This window comes from Eubalaena glacialis, chromosome 8, assembly GCF_028564815.1.
Source record: "Eubalaena glacialis isolate mEubGla1 chromosome 8, mEubGla1.1.hap2.+ XY, whole genome shotgun sequence".
Lineage (NCBI taxonomy): Eukaryota > Metazoa > Chordata > Mammalia > Artiodactyla > Balaenidae > Eubalaena > Eubalaena glacialis.
In genome coordinates, this window is record NC_083723.1 from 59,237,997 (window position 1) to 59,261,847 (window position 23,851).

A 23,851-nucleotide genomic window follows, 5' to 3' on the forward strand; every position below is an offset into this window, starting at 1 on the left:
GTAGCGATCTCTTTATTTTGGGAGATGATGCTTGAAATAAAAATTAAAAATAAATGAAAAATGTATCAGTTTGCTGGGATCATGTATTGGTGCCCTAAAACTCTTCAGTTTTTTCCATTGGCATCACCAGCATCCCATTCAATGCTGGCTGTTCTTAATTGCAATCTGTGCTTTTGTGAGGATAATAAAAATTTATAGGTGTCTCCTGAGAATGCCTATCAAAATGGGGCACTACTAGAGAATTGCTTTTTTCACTCATTAAATAATCTATTAACATTAAAAATTCTTTACCTTGTGACAAGAAGAAATGAAAACATCTTACACCAATACACTCAATATAGCTTAATAAAGCAGAATGAAATAGGTGATAAAAATTAAGCAAGAAAAATGTGGGTAGAATCAACGTGGATCCAGGGGTGAGTTTTGTATGCCACCAGTTGGATCCTACACTCTTGCTAGATTTATGTCATAAATTTGGCAGTAAGCTACATATTAAACCATCTGAAGTGGGAAACATGATTAGGTAGGTGATTCATAGCATCCATAAAGTTAAATAATGTGAATGCTGTTCAGGAGAAACACATTATTTTTGGTACTGAAACTAGAGAGAAATTCTTAACCATATGTCCTAGAGAATGATAAGAACTGAATTTATGTCTACGATGAATTGCTTCAACTCTGTTTTATAAAAGAAGGTTCACAGGTCCTTTCATCAGCAGACAGCAGTTCCTGTGATGGATATTTAGGTAAAGGACTTTGTCTGATCTGCTGGTGTTATTAGAAACACACTTTTGTATGTGGTGTAGAACGCTAATCTAGCCTTTTTACTTATTTTCAGAAATATACAAGTCTTTTATCATGATTTTTCTCTCAAATCAGTGGGTGTTAATTACTATTACCAAAGATAGGTTTCCATTCTTCCTCCCCCTCGCCCCCCAGAGAACAGCCCTAAAGAGACCCTAAGTAAGATAGCAATCCCCAAATCATGCACCGTGTTATACACATTCTCAGAGCTGTTTGCAACTGTTAGATTAACAGGAATTCTCTAGTAAGTTACAACTGGGAAACTGCAAGTTGAACAAATTAAAATAAATTTCTCTGTTGCTGGACTTGTCAGAACCTTTAAAATATTTATTACACACAAAATTTATCTTTAAGTGTTATGTGTATTATTTTATTTTCCAAACTTATTTTCCAAAAAAAGCCTCTCTTTGCAGAGCTCTCATGAGCTCTTTCCAGAAATACTCTTGAGATCTTCCACATTCTTTTATTCTGTACTGTGCATTTGGATTAATTCCAACATTGACTCAAAATCAATCCTATAAAGAGCGAGCTACATACATTCTGACACTGATATGAGTGCAGAACTTTGAGTTGCTCTTTTGGCACTGACTACTGTTAAAATAACAATGAGATGTATTAGCTTGATGGGATTTTAAAGAAATAACTTCTGAAATACTATTTGTTTTTTATGCTCTGAATTGAAGTGCATGCCATAAATTTCTTTAAAGATCATGTTCTACCTGATCTTTGCCTTCTAAGTCGTGGAAAGTACTTTGGCCAAAAGTAATAAAATCTGATCTAAGAAAATAGAGAGATTAAGTTTCATACATTGCCATTTTCTAATGAAAAGTATTAATACAAAGGATTCAAAGACTCTTAGAGACAATATTAAAAATTTGGCAACACATAGCTATGTTCTAAAAAAAATTGCCCTCTAAATACATAGGAATAAAATAGGAATGAAGATAATAAACTTGCATTATGACAACTTACATATTCTACACAAATTATGCAGCCATATAGATCTGAAAAAGAGAATAAAAAATAACAATAATCCTGGATATACCAAGTGCTATAAAGCATGCAGAGCAATTGGAACTTCCATACTGGTGAGACTGCTAAATGATGCATACATTTGGGAAAACAGTTTGGCAGTTTCTTACTATTAAAAGATACGCTTGACATTGGAGGGGTGGAGTCAAGATGGCAGCATGGGAAGACGCAGAGTTTGCATCTCCTCACAACTAGGGCACCTACTGGAAGCTGGTGGGGGACCTCAATGCCAAAGGAGTCGGGAGGAACCCCCAAGCAACCGTCTAAAACGTGGGGGGACTGAGAGGGGTGGAGAAGTGGAGGCTGGATAGGACTGGCGCCCCTTAGGGGTGGCTGGGAGGAGAGAGGGGTTCTCACACCTGGAGGGACCCTCAGGGGCTAGGATCAGGGGGGAGCACGCCTAGTGTTTCCCCTGCCCAATCAGCCCAGGAAGCCTGCCTGGCTCTCAGGCCGGGTCCTATGCCCTCAGAGGCCCCCTCCAAGCCACATGGGTCTTGGGGACATAAGAGGGAGGCCGGGGGAGAACAGGAGAGGCATGCGGGAGGGGCCCTTTAGGATCAGAGGAGCAGGAGAGGAACAGAGGGCATTAGCCCTGACCACTCGGGCTGGGAAGCCTGCTGGGCTCCCAGGCTGGGTCCTCCCCCATCTGAGATCAGAGGCAAGCCTGGGCCCATTCTGTTACCTTGAGCCCAAGCCCTACCCCCCACCCCCCCCCCCCAGGGCCTTTTCCAGCCCTGTGGATCCTAAGCATAGGCCACACCCACTGCCTAAACCCCGCCCTCCCTAAGCCCCACCCTCCACAATCAAGGCGTTTTCCACCATTTTTTTTTCCTCCTCCTTTTTACTATTGTGGTTCTGTTTTACCTTCTGGTTGTTTCATCTATATTTTTATTTTTATATTCTTTCTAACGTATCTTGTTAGTTTTCTAGTCTATATTTTACTCTTTGTTATTGTTCTGCTCCTTTTTTCTTTTCTTTTTTTTTTTTTTTGCCATCCCATGCGGCTTGTAGGATCTTGGTTCACAAATCAGGGGTTGGGCCAAAGCTCCAGTAGTGGGAGCTCCAAGTCTGAACCACTGGACTAACAGAGAACCTCAGAACCCAGGGAATATTTGTCGGAGGGAGTTCAACTGTAGATCCTAATCTCGAAACCAAAACCCAGCTCTACCCAACAGCCTACAAACTCCAGTGCTGGAAGCTACAGGCCAAACAACCAGTAAGTCAGGAACACAATCGCACCCATCAAAAAAAAAAAAAAAAAAAAGAGATGGCAAAAAAATATGTCACAGATGAAGGAGCAAGGTAAAAACCTACAAGACCAAATAAATGAAGAGAAAATACGCAATCTACCTGAAAAAGAATTCAGAGTAATGATAGTAAAGATGATCCAGAATCTCAGAAATAGAATGGAGGTACGAATTCAGAAAATACAAGAAATGTTAAACAAAGATCTAGAAGAACTAAAGAACAAACAAACAGAGATGAACAACACAATAACTGAAATGAAAAATACACTAGAGGGAATCAATAACATAATAACTGAGTCAGAAAAATGAATAAGTGAGCTGAAAGACAGAATGGTGGAAATAACTGCTGAGGAGCAGAATAAAGAAAAAAGAATGAAAAGAATTGAAGACAATCTCAGAGACTTCTGGGACAACACTAAAGGCACCAACATTCAAATTATAGGGGTTTCAGAAGATGAAGAGAAAAAGAAAGGGTCTGAGAGAATATTTGAAGAGATTATAGTGGAAAACTTCCCTAACATGGGAAAGGAAATAGCCACCCAAGTCCAGGAAGCGCAGCGAGTCCCATACAGGATAAACCCAAGGAAAAACACACCAAGACACATATTAATCAAGTTAACAAAAATTAAATTCAAAGAAAAAATATTAAAAGCAGCAAGGGAAAGGCAAAAAATAACATACAAAGGAATCCCCATAAGGTTATCAGCTGATTTTTCAGCAGAAACTCTGCAGGCCAGAAGGGAGTGGCAGGATATACTTAAAGTGATAAAAGAGGAAAACCTACAACCAAGATAACTCTACCCAGCAAGGATCTCATTCAGATTCAAAGAAATCAAAAGCTTTTCAGACAAGCAAAAGCTAAGAGAATTCAACACCACAAAACCAGCTTTACAACAAATGCTAAAGGAACTTCTCTAGGCAGGAAACACAAGAGAAGGAAAAGATCCACTAAACCAAACCCAAAACAATTAAGAAAATGGTAATAGGAACATACATATCGATAATAACCTTGACTGTAAATGGATTAAATACCCCAATCAAAAGACACAGACTGGCTGAATGGATACAAAAACAAGACCCATATATATGCTGTCTACAAGGGACCCACTTCAGACCTAGGGATACATACAGATTGAAAGTGAAGAGATGGAAAAAAGATATTCCATGCAAATGGAAATCAAAAGGAAGCTGGAGTAGCAATATTCATATCAGATAAAATAGACTTTAAAATAATGCTGTTACAAGAGATAAGGAAGAACACTACATAATGATCAAGGGATCAATCCAAGAAGAAGATATAACAATTATAAATGTTTATGCACCCAACATAGAAGCACCTCAATACATAAGGCAAATGCTAACAACCATGACAGGGAAAATCAACAGTAACACAATAATAGTAGGGGACTTTAACACCCCACTTACACCAATGGACAGATAATTCAAACAGAAAATAAGTAAGGAAACAGAAGCTTTAAATGACACAATAGACCAGATAGATTGATATTTATAGAACATTCCACCCAAAAGTGGTGGAATACACTTTCTTCTCAAGTGCACACAGAACATTCTCCAGGATAGATCACATCTTGGGTCACAAATCAAGCCTCGGAAAATTTTAAAAAATTGAAATCATATCAAGCATCTTTTCTGACCACAACACTATGAGATTGGAAATCAATTACAGGAAAAAAAACTGTAAAAATCACAGAAACATGGAGGCTAAACAATACACTACTAAATAACCAAGAGATCACTGAAGAAATCAAAGAAGAAATAAAAAAATACATAGAAACAAATAACAACATGACAACAACAATAAAACATGACGACCCAAAACCTATGGGATGCAGCAAAAGCAGTTCTAAGAGGGAAGTTTATAACAATTCAATCTCACCTCAAAAAACAAGAAAAATCTCAAATAAACAATCTAACACTACACCTAAGCAACTAGAGAAATAAGAACAAAGAAAAGCCAAAGTCAGTAGAAGGAAAGAAATCATAAAGATCAGCACAGAAATAAATGAAATAGAAACTAAGAAAACAGTAGTGAAGATCAGTAAAACTAAAAGTTAGTTCTTTGAGGAGATAAACAAAATTGATAAACCCTTAGTCAGACTCATCAGGAAAAAAAGGGAGAGGACGCAAATCAATAAAATTAGAAATGAAAAAGGAGCAATCACAACTGACACCGCAGAAATACAAAGGATTATAAGAGACTACTATAAACAACTATATGCCAATAAAATGGACAACTACGAAGAAATGAACAGATTCTTGGAAAGGTACAATTTTCCAAGACTGAACTAGGAAGAATTAGAAAATACAAGCAGACCTAACACAAGTAATGAAATTGAAACGGTAATTAAAACTCTTCCAACAAACAAAAGTCCAGGACGAAGGTGTCACAGGCAAATTCTATTGAACATTTAGAGAAGAACTAACACCAATCCTTCTCAAAATCTCCCATAAAATTGCAGAAGGAGGAACACTCCCAAATTCGTTCTGCAAAGCCACCATCACCCTGATACCAAAAACAGAAAAAGATATCACAAAAGAAGAAAATTATCGACCAATATCACTGATGAACATAGATGCAAAAATCATTAACAAAATACTAGCAAACAGGATCCAACAATATATTAAAAGAATCATACACCAGATCAAGTGGGACTTATCCCAGGAATGTGACGATTCTTCAATATACGCAAATCAATCAATGTGATACACCATATTAACAAATTAAGGAAAAAAAACCATATGATCATCTCAATAGATGCAGAAAAAGCTTCTCACAAATTTCAACACCGATTTATGATAAAAATTTTCCAGAAAATGGGCATAGAGGGAAGCTACCTCAACATAATAAAGGCCGTACATGACAAACCCACAGCAAACATCATACTCAGTGTTGAAAAACTGAAAGCATTTCCACTAAGATCAGGAACAAGACAAGGATGTCCACTCTTGCCACTCTTATACAACATAGTTTTGGAAGTCCTAGCCATGGCAGTCAGAGAAGAAATAGAAACAGAAGGAATACAAATTGGAAAAGAAGAAGTAAAACTGTCACTGTTTGCAGATGACATGATACTATACATAGAAAATCCTAAAGATGCCACCAAAAAATTACTAGAACTAATCAATGAATTTGGTAAGGTTGCAGGATACAAAGTTAATGCACAGAAAGTTCTGGCATTCCTATACACTAACAATGAAAAGTCAGAAAGAGAAATTAAGAAAACAATCTCATTTACTATCGCAGCAAAAAGAATAAAATACCTAGGAATAAACCTACCTAAGGAGGCGAAAGACTTGTATTCAGAAAACTATAAAACACTGATGAAAGAAATCAAAGGTGATGTAAACAGATGGAGAAATATACCATGTTCTTGGATTGGAAGAATTAATATTGTGAAAATGACTATACTACCCAAAGTAATCTACGGATTCAGTGCAATCCCTATCAACCTTCCAATGCCATTCTTCACAGAATTAGAACAAAAAAATTTTACAATTTGTATGGAGACAGAAAAGACTCCGAATAGCCAAAGCAATCTTGAGAAAGAAAAATGGAGCTGGAGGAATCAGGCTCCCTGACTTCAAACTATACTACAAACCTACAGTAATCAAGACAGTACGGTACTGGCAGAAAAATAGAAATATAGATCAATGGAACAGGATAGAAAGCCCAGAGATATACCCATGCATATATGGTCACCTAATTTATGACAAAGGAGGCAAGAACATACAATGGAGAAAAGACAGCCTCTTCAATAAACGGTGTTAGGAAAACTGGACAGCTACATGTAAAAGAATGAAATTAGAACACTCCCTAACACCGTACACAAAAATAAACTCCAAATGAATTAAAGACCTAAATGTAAGACCAGACACTATAGAACTCTTAGAGGAAAACATAGGAAAAAAACTCTTTGACATGAACCACTGCAAGATCTTTTTTGACCCTCCTCCTAGAGTAATGAAAGTAAAACCAAAAATAAACAAATGGGACTTAATTAAACATAATAGCTTTTGCACAGCAAAGGAAACCATAAACAAGATGAAAAGACAACCCTCCGAATGGAAGAAAATGTTTGCAAATGAAATAACGGACAAAGGATTAATATCCAAAATATACAAACAGCTCATGGAGCTCAATATCAAAAAAACAAACAACCCAATTTAAAAATGGGTGGAAGATCTAAATAGACATTTCAGCAAAGAAGACATACAGATGGCCAAGAGGCACCTGAAAAGATGCTCAACATCACTAATTATTAGAGAAATGCAAATCAACACTACAATGAGGTATCAGCTCACACCAGTCAGAATGGCCATTATCAAAAAATCTAGAAATAATAAATGCTGGAGAGTGTGTGGTGAAAAGGGAACCCTCTTGCGCTGTTGGTCGGAGTGTAAGTTGATATAACCACTATGGAGAACAGTATGGAGGTTCCTTAAAAAACTAAAAATAGAACTACCATATGACCCAGCAATCCCACTACTGGGCATATACCCTGAGAAAACCACAATTGAAAAAGAGACACGTACCACAATGTTCATCACAGCACTATTTACAATAGCCAGGACATGGAAGCAACCTAAGTGTCCATCAACAGATGAATGGATAAAGAAGATGTGGCACATATATACAATGGAATATTACTCAGCCATAAAAAAATCGAAATTGAGTTATTTGTAGTGAAGTGGATGGACCTAGAGTCTGTGATACAGAGTAAAATAAGAAAGAGAAAAACAAATACCATATGCTAATGCATATATATGGAATCTAAAAAAAAAATGGTACTGATGGACCTAGTGGCAGGGCAGGAATAAAGATGCAGACACAGAGAATGGACTTGAGGACAGGGGGGGAAAGGGAGGGGAAGCTATGGCGAAGTGAGAGAGTGGCATGGACATATATACACTACCCAATGTAAAATAGATAGCTAGTGGGAAGGAACAGCATAGCACAGAGCGGTCAACTCAGTGCTTTGCGCCGACCTAGAGGGGTGGGTTAGGGAGGGTGGGAGGGAGGCTCAAGAGGGAGGGGATATGGGGATGTATGTATGCATATTGCTGATTCACTTTGTTGTACAACAGAAACTAACACAGCATTGTGAAGCAATTATACTCCAGTAAAGATGTATTAAAAAAAAAACAAAACTGAATTATACTGGTAGACCCAGTGTAATCACAAGTGTCCATAAACTAGAAAGAGGAGGACAGAGTATGGCAATATGAGAAGCATTTAACCCCCTGTCATTTAAAGATGGAGGAAGGAGGAATGACTTTCAAAGTCCATGCTGGTACTGATATGCTACTGTAGGTTCTGCATAGTAAGAAAGAGTTATGATCACCTTGGTCTCCAAGGCCATAAGATATATGTGAGAGTTTGACCAAGATGGCGGAGTAAAAGGACGTGCTCTCACTCCCTCTTGTGAGAAGACCAGAATCACAACTAACTGCTGAACAATCATCGACTGGAAGACACTGGAACTCACCAAAAAAGATACCCCACATCCAAAGACAAAGGAGAAGCTACAGTGAGACAGTAGGAGGGGCACAATCACAATAAAATCAAATCCCATAACTGCTGGGTGGGTGACTCACAAACTGGAGAACACTTATACCACAGAAGTCCACCCACTGGAGTGAAGGTTCTGAGCCCCATGTCAGGCTTCGCAACCTAGGGGTCTGGCAATGGGAGGAGGAAACCCTAGAGAATCAGACTTTGAAGCTTACTGGGATTTGATTGCAGGACTCTTGACAGGACTGGGGGAAGCAGAGACTCCACTCTTGGAGGGCACACGCAAAGTAGTGTGTGCATCAGGACCCAGGGGAAGGAGCAGTGACCCAATAGGAGACTGAACCAGACCTACCTGCTAGTGTTGGAGGGTCTCCTGCAGAGGTGGGGGTGGGGGGCTGTGGCTCACCGTGAGGACAAGGACACTGGCAGCAGAAGTTCTGGGAAGTACTCCTTGGCGTGAGTCCTCCCAGAGTCTGCCATTAGCCCCACCAAAGAACCCGGGTAGGCTCCACTGTTGGGTCGCCTCAGGCCAAACAACCAACAGGGAGGGAGCCCAGCCCCACCTGTCAGCAGTCAAATGGATTAAAGTTTTACTGAGCTCTGCCCACCAGATCAACACCCAGCTCTATCCACCTCCAGTCCCTTCCATCAGGAAACTTGCACACGCCTCTTAGATAGCCTCATCCACCAGAGGGCAGAGAGCAGAAGCAAGAAGAACTACAATCCTGCAGCCTGTGGAACAAAAACCACATTCACAGAAAGATAGACAAGATGAAAAGGCAGAGGGCTATGTACCAGATGAAGGAACAAGATAAAACCTGAGAAAAACAACTAAATGAAGTGGACATAGGCAACCTTCCAGAAAAAGAATTCAGAATAATGATAATGAAGATGATCCAGAACCTCGGAAAAAGAATGGAGGCAAAGATCGAGAAGATACAAGAAATGTTTAACAAATACCTAGAAGAATTAAGGAACAAACAAACAGATGAACAATACAATAACTGAAATGAAAACTACACTAGAAGGAATCAATAGCAGAATAACTGAGGCAGAAGAACGGATAAGTGACCTGGAAGACAGAATGGTGGAATTCACTGCTGTGGAACAGAATAAAGAAAAAAGAATGAAAAGAAATGAAGACAGCCTAAGAGACCTCTGCAACAACATGAAACGCAACAACATTCGCATTATAGGGGTCCCAGAAGGAGAAGAGGAGAGAAAGGACCCGAGAAAATATTTGAAGAGATTATAGTCAAAAACTTCCTTAATATGGGAAAGGAAATAGCCACCCAAGTCCAGGAAGCACAGAGAGTCCCATACAGGATAGAGCCAAGGAGAAACATGCCAAGACACTTAGTAATCAAATTGGCAAAAAATTAAAGACAAAGAAAAATTATTGAAAGCAGCAAGGGAAAAATGACAAATAACATACAAGGGAACTCTCATAAGGTTAACAGCTGATTTGTCAGCAGAAACTCTACAAGCCAGAAGGGAGTGGCATGATATACTTAAAGTGATGAAAGGGAAGAGCCTACAACTAAGATTACTCTATCTGGCAAGGATCTCATTCAGATTCGATGGAGAAATCAAAAGCTTTACAGACAAGCCAAAGCTAAGAGAATTCAGCACCACCAAACCAGCTCTACAACAAATGCTAAAGGAACTTCTCTAAGTGGGAAACACAAGAGAAGAAAAGGACCTAAAAAAACAAACCCAAAACAATTAAGAAAATGGTTATAGGAACATACATATCGATAATTACCTTAAACGTGAGTGGATTAAATGCTCCAACCAAAAGACACAGGCTTGCTGAATAGATACAAAAATAAAACCCATCTATATGCTGTCTACAAGAGACCCACTTCAGACCTAGGGGCACATACAGACTGAAAGTGAGGGAATGGAAAAAGATATTCCATGCACATGGAAATCAAAAGAAAGCTGGAGTAGCAATACTCCTATCAGATAAAATAGACTTTAAAATAAAGAATGTTACAAGAGACAAGGAAGGACATTACATAATGATCAAGGGATCAATCCAAGAAGAAGATATAACAATTATAAATACATATGCACCCAACATAGGAGCACCTCAATACATAAGGCAACTGCTAACAGCTATAAAAGAGGAAATCGGCAGTAACACAATAGTGGGGGACTTTAACACCTCACTTACACCAATGGACAGATCATCCAAAATGAAAATAAATAAGGAAACACAAACTTTAAATGACACAATAGACCAGATAGATTTAATTGATATTTATAGGACATTCCATCCAAAAACAGCAGATTACACTTTCTTCTCAAGTGCGCATGGAACATTCTCCAGGATAGATCACATCTTGGATCACAAATCAAGCCTCAGTAAATTTAAGAAAATTGAAATCATATCAAGCATCTTTTCTGACCACAACGCTATGAGATTAGAAATGAATTACAGGGAAAAAAACGTAAAAAACACAAACACTTGGAGGCTAAACAGTACGTTACTAAATAACCAAGAGATCACTGAAAAAATCAAAGAGGAAATCAAAAAATACCTAGAGACAAATGACAATGAAAACACGACGATCCAAAACCTATGGGATGCAGCAAAAGCAGTTCTAAGAGGGAAGTTTATAGCTATACAAGCCTACCTCAAGAAAGAAGAAAAATCTCAAGTAAACAATTTAACCTTACACCTAAAGGAACTAGAGAAAGAAGAACAAACAAAACCCAAAGTTAGCAGAAGGAAAGAAATCATAAAGATCACATCAGAAATAAATGAAAAAGAAACAAAGAAAACAATAGCAAAGATCAATAAAACTAAAAGCTGGTTCTTTGAGAAGATAGACAGAATTGATAAGCCATTAGCCAGACTCATCAAGAAAAAGAGGGAGAGGACTCAAATCAATAAAATTAGAAATGAAAAAGGAGAAGTTACAACAGACACTGCAGAAATACAAAGCATCCTAAGAGACTACTACAGGCAACTCTATGCCAATAAAATGGACATCCTGGAAGAAATGGACAAATTCTTAGAAAGGTATAACCTTCCAAGACTGAACCAGGAAGAAACAGAAAATATGAACAGACCAATCACAAGTAATGAAATTGAAACTGTGATTAAAAATCTTCCAATAAACAAAAGTCCAGGACCAGATGGCTTCACAGGTGAATTCTATCAAACATTTAGAGAAGAGCTAACACCCATCCTTCTAAAACTCTTCCAAAAAATTGAGGAGGAAGGAACACTCCCAAACTCATTTTGTGAGGTCACTGTCACCCTGATACCAAAACCAGACAAAGATACTACAAAAAAAGAAAATTACAGACCAATATCACTGATGAATATAGATGCAAAAATCGTCAACCAAATACTAGCAAACAGAATCCAACAACACATTAAAAGGATCATACACCATGATCAAGTGGGATTTATCCCAGGGATGCAAGGATTCTTCAATATACGCAAATCAATCAATGTGATACACCATATTAACAAACTGAAGAATAAAAACCATATGATCATCTCAATAGATGCAGAAAAAGCTTTTGACAAAATTCAACACTGCTTTATGATAAAAACTCTCCAGAACGTGGGCATAGAGGGAACCTACCTCAACATAATAAAAGCCATATACGACAAACCCACAGCAAACATCATTCTCAAACTGAAAGCATTTCCTCTAAGATCAGGAACAAGACAAGGATGTCCACTCTCACCACTATTATTTGACATAGTTTTGGAAGTCCTAGCCATGGCCATCAGAGAAGAAAAAGAAATAAAAGGAATACAAATTGGAACAGAAGAAGTAAAAGTGTCACTGTTTGCAGATGACATGATACTATACATAGAGAATCTTAAAGATGCCACCAGAAAACTACTAGAGCTAATCAATGAATTTGGTAAAGTTGCAGGATACAAAATTAATACACAGAAGTCTCTTGCATTCCTATACACTAATGATGAAAAATCTGAAAGAGAAATTAAGGAAACACTCCCATTTACCATTGCAACAAAAAGAATAAAATACCTAGGAATAAACCTACCTAAGGAGACAAAAGACCTGTATGCAGAAAACTATAAGACACTGATGAAAGAAATTAAAGATGATACCAACAGATAGAAAGATATACCATGTTCTTGGATTGGAAGAATCAATATTGTGAAAATGACTATACTACCCAAAGCAATCTACAGATTCAGTGCAATCCCTATCAAATTACCAATGACATTTTTTATGGAACTATAACAAAAAATCTTAAAATTTGTATGGAGACACAAAAGACCCCGAATAGCCAAAGCAGTATTGAGGGAAAAAAACGGAGCTGGAGGAAACAGACTCCCTGACTCAGACTATACTGCAAAGCTACAGTAATCAAGACAATATGATACTGGCACAAAAACAGAAACATAGATCAATGGAACAAGATTGAAAGCCCAGAGATAAACCCACGCACCTATGGTCAACTAATCTATGACAAAGGAGGCAAAGGTATACAATGGAGAAAAGACAACCTCTTTAATAAGTGGTGCTGGGAAAACTGGACAGCTACATGTAAAAGAATGAAATTAGAACACTCCCTAACACCATACACAAAAATAAACTCAAAATGGATTAGAGACCTAAATGTAAGACCGGGCACTATAAAACTCTTAGAGGAAAACATAGGAAGAACACTCTTTGACATAAATCACAGCAAGATCTTTTTTGATCCACCTCCTAGAGTAATGGAAATAAAAACAAAAATAAACAAATGGGACCTAATGAAACTTCAAAGCTTTTGCACAGCAAAGGAAACCATAAACAAGACGAAAAGACAACCCTCAGAATGGGAGAAAATACTTGCAATCTAATCAACAGACAAAGGATTAATCTCCAAAATATATAAACAGCTCATGCAGCTGAATATTAAAAAAACAACAACCCAATCCAAAAATGGGCAGAAGACCTAAATAGACATTTCTCCAAAGAAGACATACAGATGGCCAAGAAGCACATGAAAAGCTGCTCAACATCACTAATTATTAGAGAAATGCAAATCAAAACTACAATGAGATATCACCTCACACCAGTTAGAATGGGCATCATCAGAAAATCTACAAACAACAAATGCTGGAGAGGGTGTGGAGAAAAGGGAACCCTCTTGCACTGTTGGTGGGAATGTAAATTGATACAGCCACTATGGAGAACAGTATGGAGGTTCCTTAAAAAACTAAAAATAGAATTACCATATGATCCAGCAATCCCACTCCTGGGCATATACCCAGAGAAAACCATAATTCAAAAAGACACATGCACCCCAATGTTCATTGCATCACTATTTACAATAGCCAGGTCATGGAAGCAACCTAAATGCCCATCGACAGACGAATGGATAAAGAAGTTGTGGTATATATATACAATGGAATATTACTCAGCCATAAAAAGGAACAAAATTGGGTCATTTATTGAGACATGGATGGATCTAGAGACTGTCATACAGAGTGAAGTAAGTCAGAAAGAGAAAAACAAATATCGTATATTAACGCATATGTGGAACCTAGGAAAATGGTACAGATGAACCGGTTTGCAGGGCAGAAATTGAGACCCAGTTGTAGAGAACAAACGTATGGACACCAAGGGGGGAAAGCGGTGGGGGGGTGGGGGTGGTGGTGTGATGAATTGGGTGATTGAGATTGACATGTATACACTGATGTGTATAAAATTGATGACTAATAAGAATGTGCTGTATAAAAAAAAAATTAAATAAAATTCAAAAATTAAAAAAATAAACTAAACTGGACATTCTAGCAGCTGAAAATGAGACTGTTAATATTCGGGAAAAAAAAAGATAAGCTTATTAATATTTAACATAGGAACATGATATAGCCTTTCAGTTACTTCCATAATGAGATTATTCATAATAATGTGCAAATTATAATATTTTATGTTTTCTCTATTTGAACTATAAAAATTTTGTCATGCAAATAAATATACTAGACATGATTTTCAAATTAAAAATGAGTATTTTTTATGCATATGAATATCGTTGAAAAATCTGTATATGGAAATCATTCTTACATTTGCCTTGTAGGTATTCTATTCTTGTCAGTACTTTTTCCTTTCTATTCATAACTAATTCTCCTATTTTGAGCTTTGAACTTCAGATTTATATATCCAGTTGCTACAGCCATCTCCATTTAGATGTCTGTAGCCATCTCATAACATGTTTAAAGCCAAATCCCCCAGTTTGTGCATTGTAGTTAATAACCACTCCGTTCTTTCATCTACTTAAACCAAATTTTTGAAACTATGCCTGTTCCCTTATCCAGTCTGTTAGTAAACCTTGTTAGCTTCTTTTTAAAATTAATTAATTTATTTTTATTTTTGGCTGCATTGGGTCTTTGTTGGAGCACATGGGTTTTCTCTAGTTGTGGTGAGTGGGGGCTATTCTTTGTTGCAGTGCGCGGGCTTCTCATTGTGGTGGCTTCTCTTGTTGCGGAGCATGGGCTCTAAGCACGTGGGCTTCAGTAGTTGTGGCTCGCGGGCTCTAGAGAGCAGACTCAGTAGTTGTGGCACACAGGCTTAGTTGCTCCGCGGCATGTGGGATCTTCCTGGACCAGGGCTTGAACCCTTTTCCCCTGTGCTGGCAGGCGGATTCTTAACCACTGTGCCACCAGGGAAGTCCTTGTCAGGTTTATAATCAAAATGTATCCAGCATCTTTCCACTTCTCACTACTTCCACTGAAACCTTCCTAGTGTAAGTCACCTGCGTGTAGTTCCTGGACTGTATCAATCACTTCTGAACACTCCCTTGCTTTCATTCTCCTCCTCTAAAGCCTATTCCTCACATAGAAACCAGACTGATGTCAGATTATGTGATTCTTCTGATCAAAACCCTCCAATGCCTTTTTGTCTATATTGGTTAGGCCACCATTAGCCTCAAATAATAACAAATGAAACACAAAACACATTATAATTATAAATTTTGCTTACAGAATGTTCTGATTGATGGATAGCTCTCCTCCAAGTAGCGACTCAAAGACCAAGACATCTTCCATTTTGAGACTTTGTCATTCATCATGTGACTTCCAAATTTTAAAAAGGTGGACCTAAAATTATGCATAGTGTGAACTCATTTATGTAAAATAATGTTCCTGTAAAAACCTTAAACATAAGATGTATTGATATGTTAAAATGTTAATGAGTCTCTAATTTGATTAGTGGGATTATGATGGTTTACTTTTTTTCTTAAGCATTTTCTGCATTTTTCTATATTTCTACAGTGAACTTATATTGCTTTTATGACCTTAGAAAAATAAACTTTTAAAGAGGGTGATATAAGAGCATGTTTCCAGTCTAATTCCCAGAAATTCACTCAAATGACTAAAAAGAAGGATATATGAAGAGGTGTTATCGACTGAATTGTGACTCCTCAAAATTCAAATGTTGAAGTCTTTCCTCCCAATATGACTGTATTTGGATATAGGGCCTTTACAGCAGTAACTAAGGTTAAATGATGTCTTATGGGTGGAGCCCTAATCCGATAGGACTGGTGGTCTTATAAGAATAAGAGAAACAACAAGTATGTGTGTACACAAAGGAAAGGCCATATGAGGACATGGTGAAAAGACATCCATCTACAAGCCAAGGAGAGAGGCGTCAGAAGAAACCAAACCTGCCAACACATTGATCTTGGACTTCCAGCCTCCAGAACTGTGAGAAAATAAATTTACGTTGATTAAGCCACTAAGTCTATGACATTTTGTTAAGGCAGCTTTAGCAAATTAATATAGGAGAGAAAGGACTTCATCAGTTCTAGAGTAAATGGCAAACTAAATATCCCCTTATTCAGAGAGATAAAATTGTGGTAGCACCAAGAAGAAAATGAGGGTCTCCTTTCTTGCATCCACATTGAAGTTCAACTTAATGTGTGATTTTTAACACTTAATAGAAAGATGACTACACAATACGCTACTTCTCCAACCCAGTTTTGCAAAAGCAGAGTTTGATCCCTCCATTGTGGTGGATGAACCCTGTAATCTGCATGTGGTTAGGACTGGTGGTGAGAACTATGGCTAAGACTGACTCAGTCTAATTGGAGTCATTTTGGCCTTTGGTGCCAAAGACAGCAGAGGAGGATGGGATCATCTAGGGCGGAGGGGAGTATAGAATTTCTCCCAAAAGAGAGAACCCAAATGCTGAGAACCTTTTCCATAAACAAATTCTTATTTTTCCCAGTTGTCAAATTGTCCAAAATCAAAAGACAAGGTTTCTGACTGGAAGCCCTTCATGATGGGCCATGGACAGTCCAGCCTCAATAAAGAGAAATTACAGGAAAAATACCTTAAATGGTCTTTTTGTATGACAAGTAATATAGGTCAAGAAGAGAGTCAAGATGAGGAAAGCTGGCCACCACTACAGCAGTTCCAACTGGCTGAAAAAACAGGCAGGGACTGGTGGAGACTTGTCATATTCAGAGCTCCTCCTCCCCCCCGCCTCAGGTTGAATTAATAAGATAAACCTAATCTCCAAAATGCCACATAGGCCTGAAGATATAGTACCAAGGAATAATCATCCACATGTGTTTTTTGGGGGGAAAAAAAGCACAGAAAGACCTGTACCCATTCAAAGATAAACAAATTGGGGATGAGGCCACAGAAAGAGATTGCCAAAAGTAGATGAAGGGCATCCTTTTGAGTATCCTGAGTATTACCATCCCCAGGTAATTAAGAAGAATTTTAGGCAGCACTGTTTTATGCACATGAAGAAGTTAAATAGGAAATAAATCTGAAGAAAAAAGAGATTATATGGTAAGAAATAGACGTAATAGAAATACTAAGAGAGTTCAGGAAAGGATTTAAGAAAACAAATAATGTTACCGTAGAATTTAAAGTAGAACCAGAAGGAAAAAAGAAACAGTGAAGAAAAATACACCTAAAGCATAACCTTGAGCAAATCAGAGCGCATTAGAAAATAAAAGATGAAAGTGGTCAGAGACAATATATGTATGTGAAAGACAAATGTGATCTGCTAAACAGATAAATCACATTTGTGAATAAGTATAAAAAAAATGGAATAGAAATAATAGCCAAAAATACAATTACAGAAAATTTCCTTAAAGGAAAGGAAGATTAGAATTTGAGGTTTAAGGAGGTTTACCTCTTTAACATATTCCTATCAAAGAAACAACACACCAAAATGATTTAATTTCAAGGGCATAAAAGTATTCTATGAACATTCAAGAGGCAGAAATGGTTAACCTAGGGAAAAAAAAAAGTCAAGTTGAACTCAGACTTCATATTAATCTGAAATGTTAAATACTAAAAGAAAATGCAGAGCTCTACATAGAAACTCTCCCCCTCCCCTTCTCTTACAATGAACACCTCTTAGAAAATTGTTTTTACGTGACTTATAATTTCATGAACATTGAAACTGTGTCACATGCATAAGAGGCTATGATGAGGAAGACTTTTTATAATTACTAAAGAGTGTTATGTTTAGTGTTAGTTATAAGGAATTGCTTCTCATATCCAAGTTCACACTTCGTTGCCTGATCTGCAAAAATGGATCTGAGCCCTTAAATATTGATCGTGTCTAGCTGACATAACATTAGGCTTTGCTAGGAGTGGGCCCTGCACAGTCATTGTTGAAGGAAAAGGTTTTCCTCTCTGGTTTCTTGTGCTCACTTGGCAGTACCACACAACACCGTGCAGCATCGGGATTCTCCAGTGCCCAGTTCCTGCAATGCTTGGAAGCCAGCCCCTTTACCCCCTCAGGTGGTTTTGTAGGGAAGTGCCTTCGTGAGATACCCCTGGTAAAGAGCTTTCTTAGTCATCCTAGAGGGCAGATTTGTTGGTTTGAATCCTTGGAAACTTCCCAGGTGAAATCTGAAAGTGTCCCCCATACACAGAGGGCAAGGGGAGACCAAAGAAAGAGGCCACTCCAGATTGGGAGGTGGCAGGTTTAACAGGCAAGAAAACTTACATACAAGGCTTGTCTGCAGCAGCCACAGAACAAGTAGATCTCTGCACCCATCTGCCAGAATCTTAAAAGTTTATATGAGGTCTTGACTGGTTCAGTCACTAGTCAGTCCAGATGTTTCAACAACATATTGTTCTCTCAAGACTGTGTCCTTGAAAATGGCTCCAGCTGTGGGAAGGGTGGGCAGAAGGTATATGTATTCCAAGGACAGGGGAGGAGGTGAGGGGCCTCCGAGTGCCTCCAGTTGGGTCAAAGCTAGTGGGTCAACCAGCAGTCTTGTCCTCCTCCAATACAATTTCTGGCAAGTTCCTTAGTCCAGCCCTAGAGGTACTGCCTGCCCCTTTCATCTGCTATTTCTATGCTCTTTCTAGTTCCCTTAAATTTTATTGGTCACTCTGTCATTATTCCAATTCACAATTATAGCTGACAATTCTTTATAATTTCCCTGTTTAAATTACTGTGATTTCTCTTTGTTATCAATATCACCAGAGGTTCCTAATATCAATAGGAATGGACAGTTATCAATATCACTAGAGGTTCCCAATCAGTTTTTTAAATGATTTTTCTTTACAAAAAGTTTCTAATGGCTTTTTGTGCTGAATTATTTGCAAATGTGGGCACTAATAGTAGCAGGTTTTCATGTCTTGCATTCTCATGAGATGCTTGTTACTCATATCAGGCTCTTCCCAAGCATTTCCACTTTAACTGGATTAAAGAAGGGACTGCCAGCAAGGCCCCATTGACTAGGAAGTTTCTGACTGAGATATTTGGGCAGAAAGGCACTTGGAACTATCTTGGGCTTCCTCTTTCTAGTTCAGGTAAAGGCTTAACATCCTCTGTTCTACATACCTTGGCTTCACCTGACAGATTTCCAGTGAAAGTGTTTGTTGAATTTTTGTTGTGGGGGGACAAATTTTTGACCTAGAGATTTATATTTAGCTAAGTTACTCCTCACATATATAGGTAAGAAAATATTATAGTATAACATGCAATCATATATGCAAACTTCTGGAAAAAAGAAAGAAAACTTTGCAATCTAAGCCAGTACAAAAAAAAAGAATGGAGAAAATAAGGAATACAGGGATTGGTAGTGAGAATTAGCATCATTTATATACAGAGTTAAGTTTAAATGATTGTAGTATATAGATTCATTTGTTCCAGACAAGTTTACTGAATGCCTGTGATGTCAATGCTTCCAAATCAATCATGAATTTAGTGAAGTTCCAGTAAAATACTAATAGAATTCCTTCACGTTTAGTCTTAATAGATTCATGAGAGCAAATGTGAAAAAAAAAAGTTTACAATTTCTGGAAAACAATATTCATAAATGACCAATTGTTCTACAAGTTACCAGAACTTATTACAATAATACAGTAATTAAGACAGCATGGTACCAGCACAAGAATAGACACATACATCAGTGGACCTGAGTGGAGAGCCTGGAAACAGTCCAGTTAAGTAGAAGAATAGTATGAAAAGTATTGACTCTAATGTTATGGGAAGAACTGTGATCCATCAAAGGGAGTTAGGGAGGATATAACATGAAATAATGACTTCATAACATTTACAAAACTAAATTCCAGTTGATGAAAGGAATGATGCCTAAAAATCCTAGAAGAAAGCATTCTAGAAGAAAATATAAAACATCTTTTTTACAGAATTCTGGTGAAAAAAAACATTTATAAGCAAGACCCAAAGTCAGAAGTAATAAAATAAAAGATAATAGCACACACACAGTTACAATCGCTGTATGACAACATATTTATAGCAAAGTTAAAATAAAATAAAAAATGAGAGAACATTTACCACATAGATGAGAGAAATATATACATATATAGAACAGAAATAGCCCATAGGGCTTCCCTGGTGGCACAGTGGTTGAGAATCTGCCTGCCAATTCAGGGGACATGGGTTCGAGCCCTGGTCTGGGAAGATCCCACATGCCGCGGAGCAACTAGGCCCGTGAGCCACAACTACTGAGCCTGCGTGTCTGCAGCCTGTGCTCCGCAACGAGAGGCCGCGATAGTGAGAGGCCCACACACCACGATGAAGAGTGGCCCCCGCTTACCACAACTAGAGAAAGCCCTCGCACAAAAACGAAGACCCAACACAGCCAAAAATAAATTAATTAAGTAAAAAAAAAAAAAAAAGAAAGAAATAGCCCATAAATCAATACAAAAAGACAATATAATAAAATCATGTGCAACATGTATTAAAAAGTAAATCACACACAAAGAAAAACAAATGGCTAATAAATGTATTGAAAAGATTTTCAGAGACACTGGGGAAATGCAAATTAAAGCAAGATGTCGTTTTTCACCAATCAATTGGGTAAAAACTGTAAAAGATTGATAGTAGCCAGCATTAGCAAGAGGGAAATGCAATTTTGGAGGTGAAGTTGACATGGCTATCAAAATATAAATTTTATAAAGCCTTCAACAACGTAATTCCACTGCTAGAAATCTAATTCGAAAATGTGCACAAGTGTACAAGATATTTATACCGTGATGTTCGTTGCTGCATTAAATTTATTAGCCCAACTGCAAGACTACACTTAATTGCACAACAATGGAGAAACAGTTAAGTAAGTTATGATGGTGTGCTGGCCCTTGGTTGACTTTTTCTTTAGATCCAGTCCTCCCCTTCCCCTTTCCTGCTGTGTTCTCCAGGGGCTGTCCCCTGCAGACTTCCTTTCCTAGGATCCTCCCTCACCTGGCTTTGGACTCCTTTAGGCCAAGGGCAAGTACTGCTGGGAGATTGGTTGGCAGGAAGTACTTTTTTCATCCCCTCTCTGCTCTTCCTTGACAGGCCCATCATGGTTCTAACTTTCCCTGGGTGACCACAGCCCCCAAGCTCTACTCACATAACCTCTTTTTCCATCTATAGTTTAAGGATGCTAGTGGCTTCCTATTGATATTAACCTTTAGATTGCCTCTTTATTCCCACTTGGCTTTTTACTTCTTTCATCATCTCTGTAATTAATTCTTTGCATTAAAGTTCTCTACTTTAAATACTTCAAAAAATTTTGTTTGCCTGCTTGGAATACGCACACAGCAGTGCAGCCAGTAAAAAAAGAAAAATGCTGTATCACCATATATGGAGTGGAAGAATTTTCCTGATAAGTTGTTGACTTCAAGAAGGAAAGTTGCTATATCTTTATTTAATATGGTCAGTTTAAAAAAATCAATGTGTGTGTGTTTAAGTGTTAAATGATGATAATAATAATGATGATAACAATGAACATTTATAGGGAAAAACAGTTATGACAAAATACCCTCCAAGATAAGTTGTTAGTGAGAAGTTGAAGGGAGGCATGTATGTATTTTTTGAGGTGAAGGTGTGCTCCTACTTTTTACTTTATATATCTCTATGTTTGGATTTTTTTTCTCCCATGATGCATAATATTCGTACTTGCAAAGAATTTTTAAAGCAGGTAATAAAATATTGTGTCTAATGCGATCACTTTCATTAAATATGTATGTCCATATGTATTCATTTGTAATGGGAATCCCCTGAAAGTACAGTCAGTTCTGCAATATTTTGAAAGTACAAATTTGTTTCAACAGGATTAATATATTACGGAATAATTTGAGCGTGCCATCTATGTTTGTATGTGATTTTGTCAGGGATAAATTCCAGGTGAATGCTAAAGGTAGCACCCAACTAAACAGAAAGGCTGAGGAAGACACAAAATGCACGCATCTGCACGCACCTTAAACATCTACCAGTGTCCCCAGTCTACCTATGTGTTATGAACTATGGTATCCTGACCTCTGGTTTTACAACTTTCTGTATGATTTCAGATAAGCCTCTTCCCATACTCCACAGTAACTCACAATCTGCAACTCTTCCAAGGCCTGCTTCCACAAACAAAGGTCAGGTCAGGTCTTTCTCAAGATGAAATACCATATTTATTGTAGTATTTATGCATTTCTTCACCATATAACATGTGTCAACTACAAATTGGCACTTGCCATTGGCACTTGCCATCTACCTCTACAAGGATTAAATCATGTGTTGCTGCAGCTGCTGACTTTCAACACCCCCTGAAAGGAGCTCAGGGTGGAGAGCAGAAATGAGGCAGTCTGTGCTCTGGGAAAAACTGGCAAAACAGGTCTTCAGGTAGATATTTTCAGGAGCTGATTTTATGAGCCCAATTCTTGTATCTCCTCATATCTAGAAAAGCACTAAAATCCTTTATGACGACATCTGTTCCTCGTGAGTAGCAGTAACCATCACGAGACTAGCAGAAACCTTCTACAAAAAATACGTGCTTGATTACATGTACACCCCTTCGCCAAAATCACGTATATACTGACCTTCCCCCCTTCTTCTTTGGAGCAGTTTTTCAGAGCTATCTGAAATGCTGTCTCCCGGGCTATAGTCCTCATTTTGCCCCAGATAAAACTTAACTTGCAACTCTCACATTGTGCTTTTTTTTTTAAGTCGACACATGCATGTGTAAAAGTGTGCTACCATTTTTATTAGGTTCCGATTTTTTTCTCCTTGTGGACCATTAAGACGTTTTTGAGTATTGCACTCTCATCCCATTTTTCTCATTAGCCCCATGGTTTTTATTGCACAAACTTGCATAGTGCAGTGATTTTTAGCAACAAGTATGTCATATGACAGTGGAACTGATTATACATATATCAAAATGTTAGTAGTGTATCTGGGTAGTAACTTATTTGTTGCTTATCTGTAGTATCTACTTATTTCTCCTAAGACAATCATGTATTAATCTAATTAAATCTACATAAACATTTTTAAAAGATGAGGTGGTAGCCAAAGCATGACCACAGCTTTTCTAGGTGGAGGGCTAATCAGGAAAGCTCCACTTACTCACTGGTGATGCAATCAATTAAGGGCCTTCTAGTCTACCTAAGAGGCACAGTCAACATATGCTCCTCCTGGAAAACAGAGATAAGGTCTCTCAGCAACATCTTAACAGCTTCTTCAGAGTCCCAATTAGTGCTAAGAAGAATACAGATGTGAATAGTTGAGATCCATTAAACAGTGCAAATCATGCAAGAAGCTACATGCCCCTAAATTGGTTTTCAAACATTCAGACATTAACATGATACACATCCAGAAATATATAGGCAATCACCAGTAAGATATATTCAGTGCTTATTGACTTTTGAGCTTAGTCTTATTAAGTGAGATTAGAACACCTTGTCTTTTCAGGAAATGTGACTCTTTGGGGAGACTACAAACCTGGACACGATGTGAATTTCAAAAGGGAGAGGGAAAAAAATGTATTTTCCTCATGTGATTCG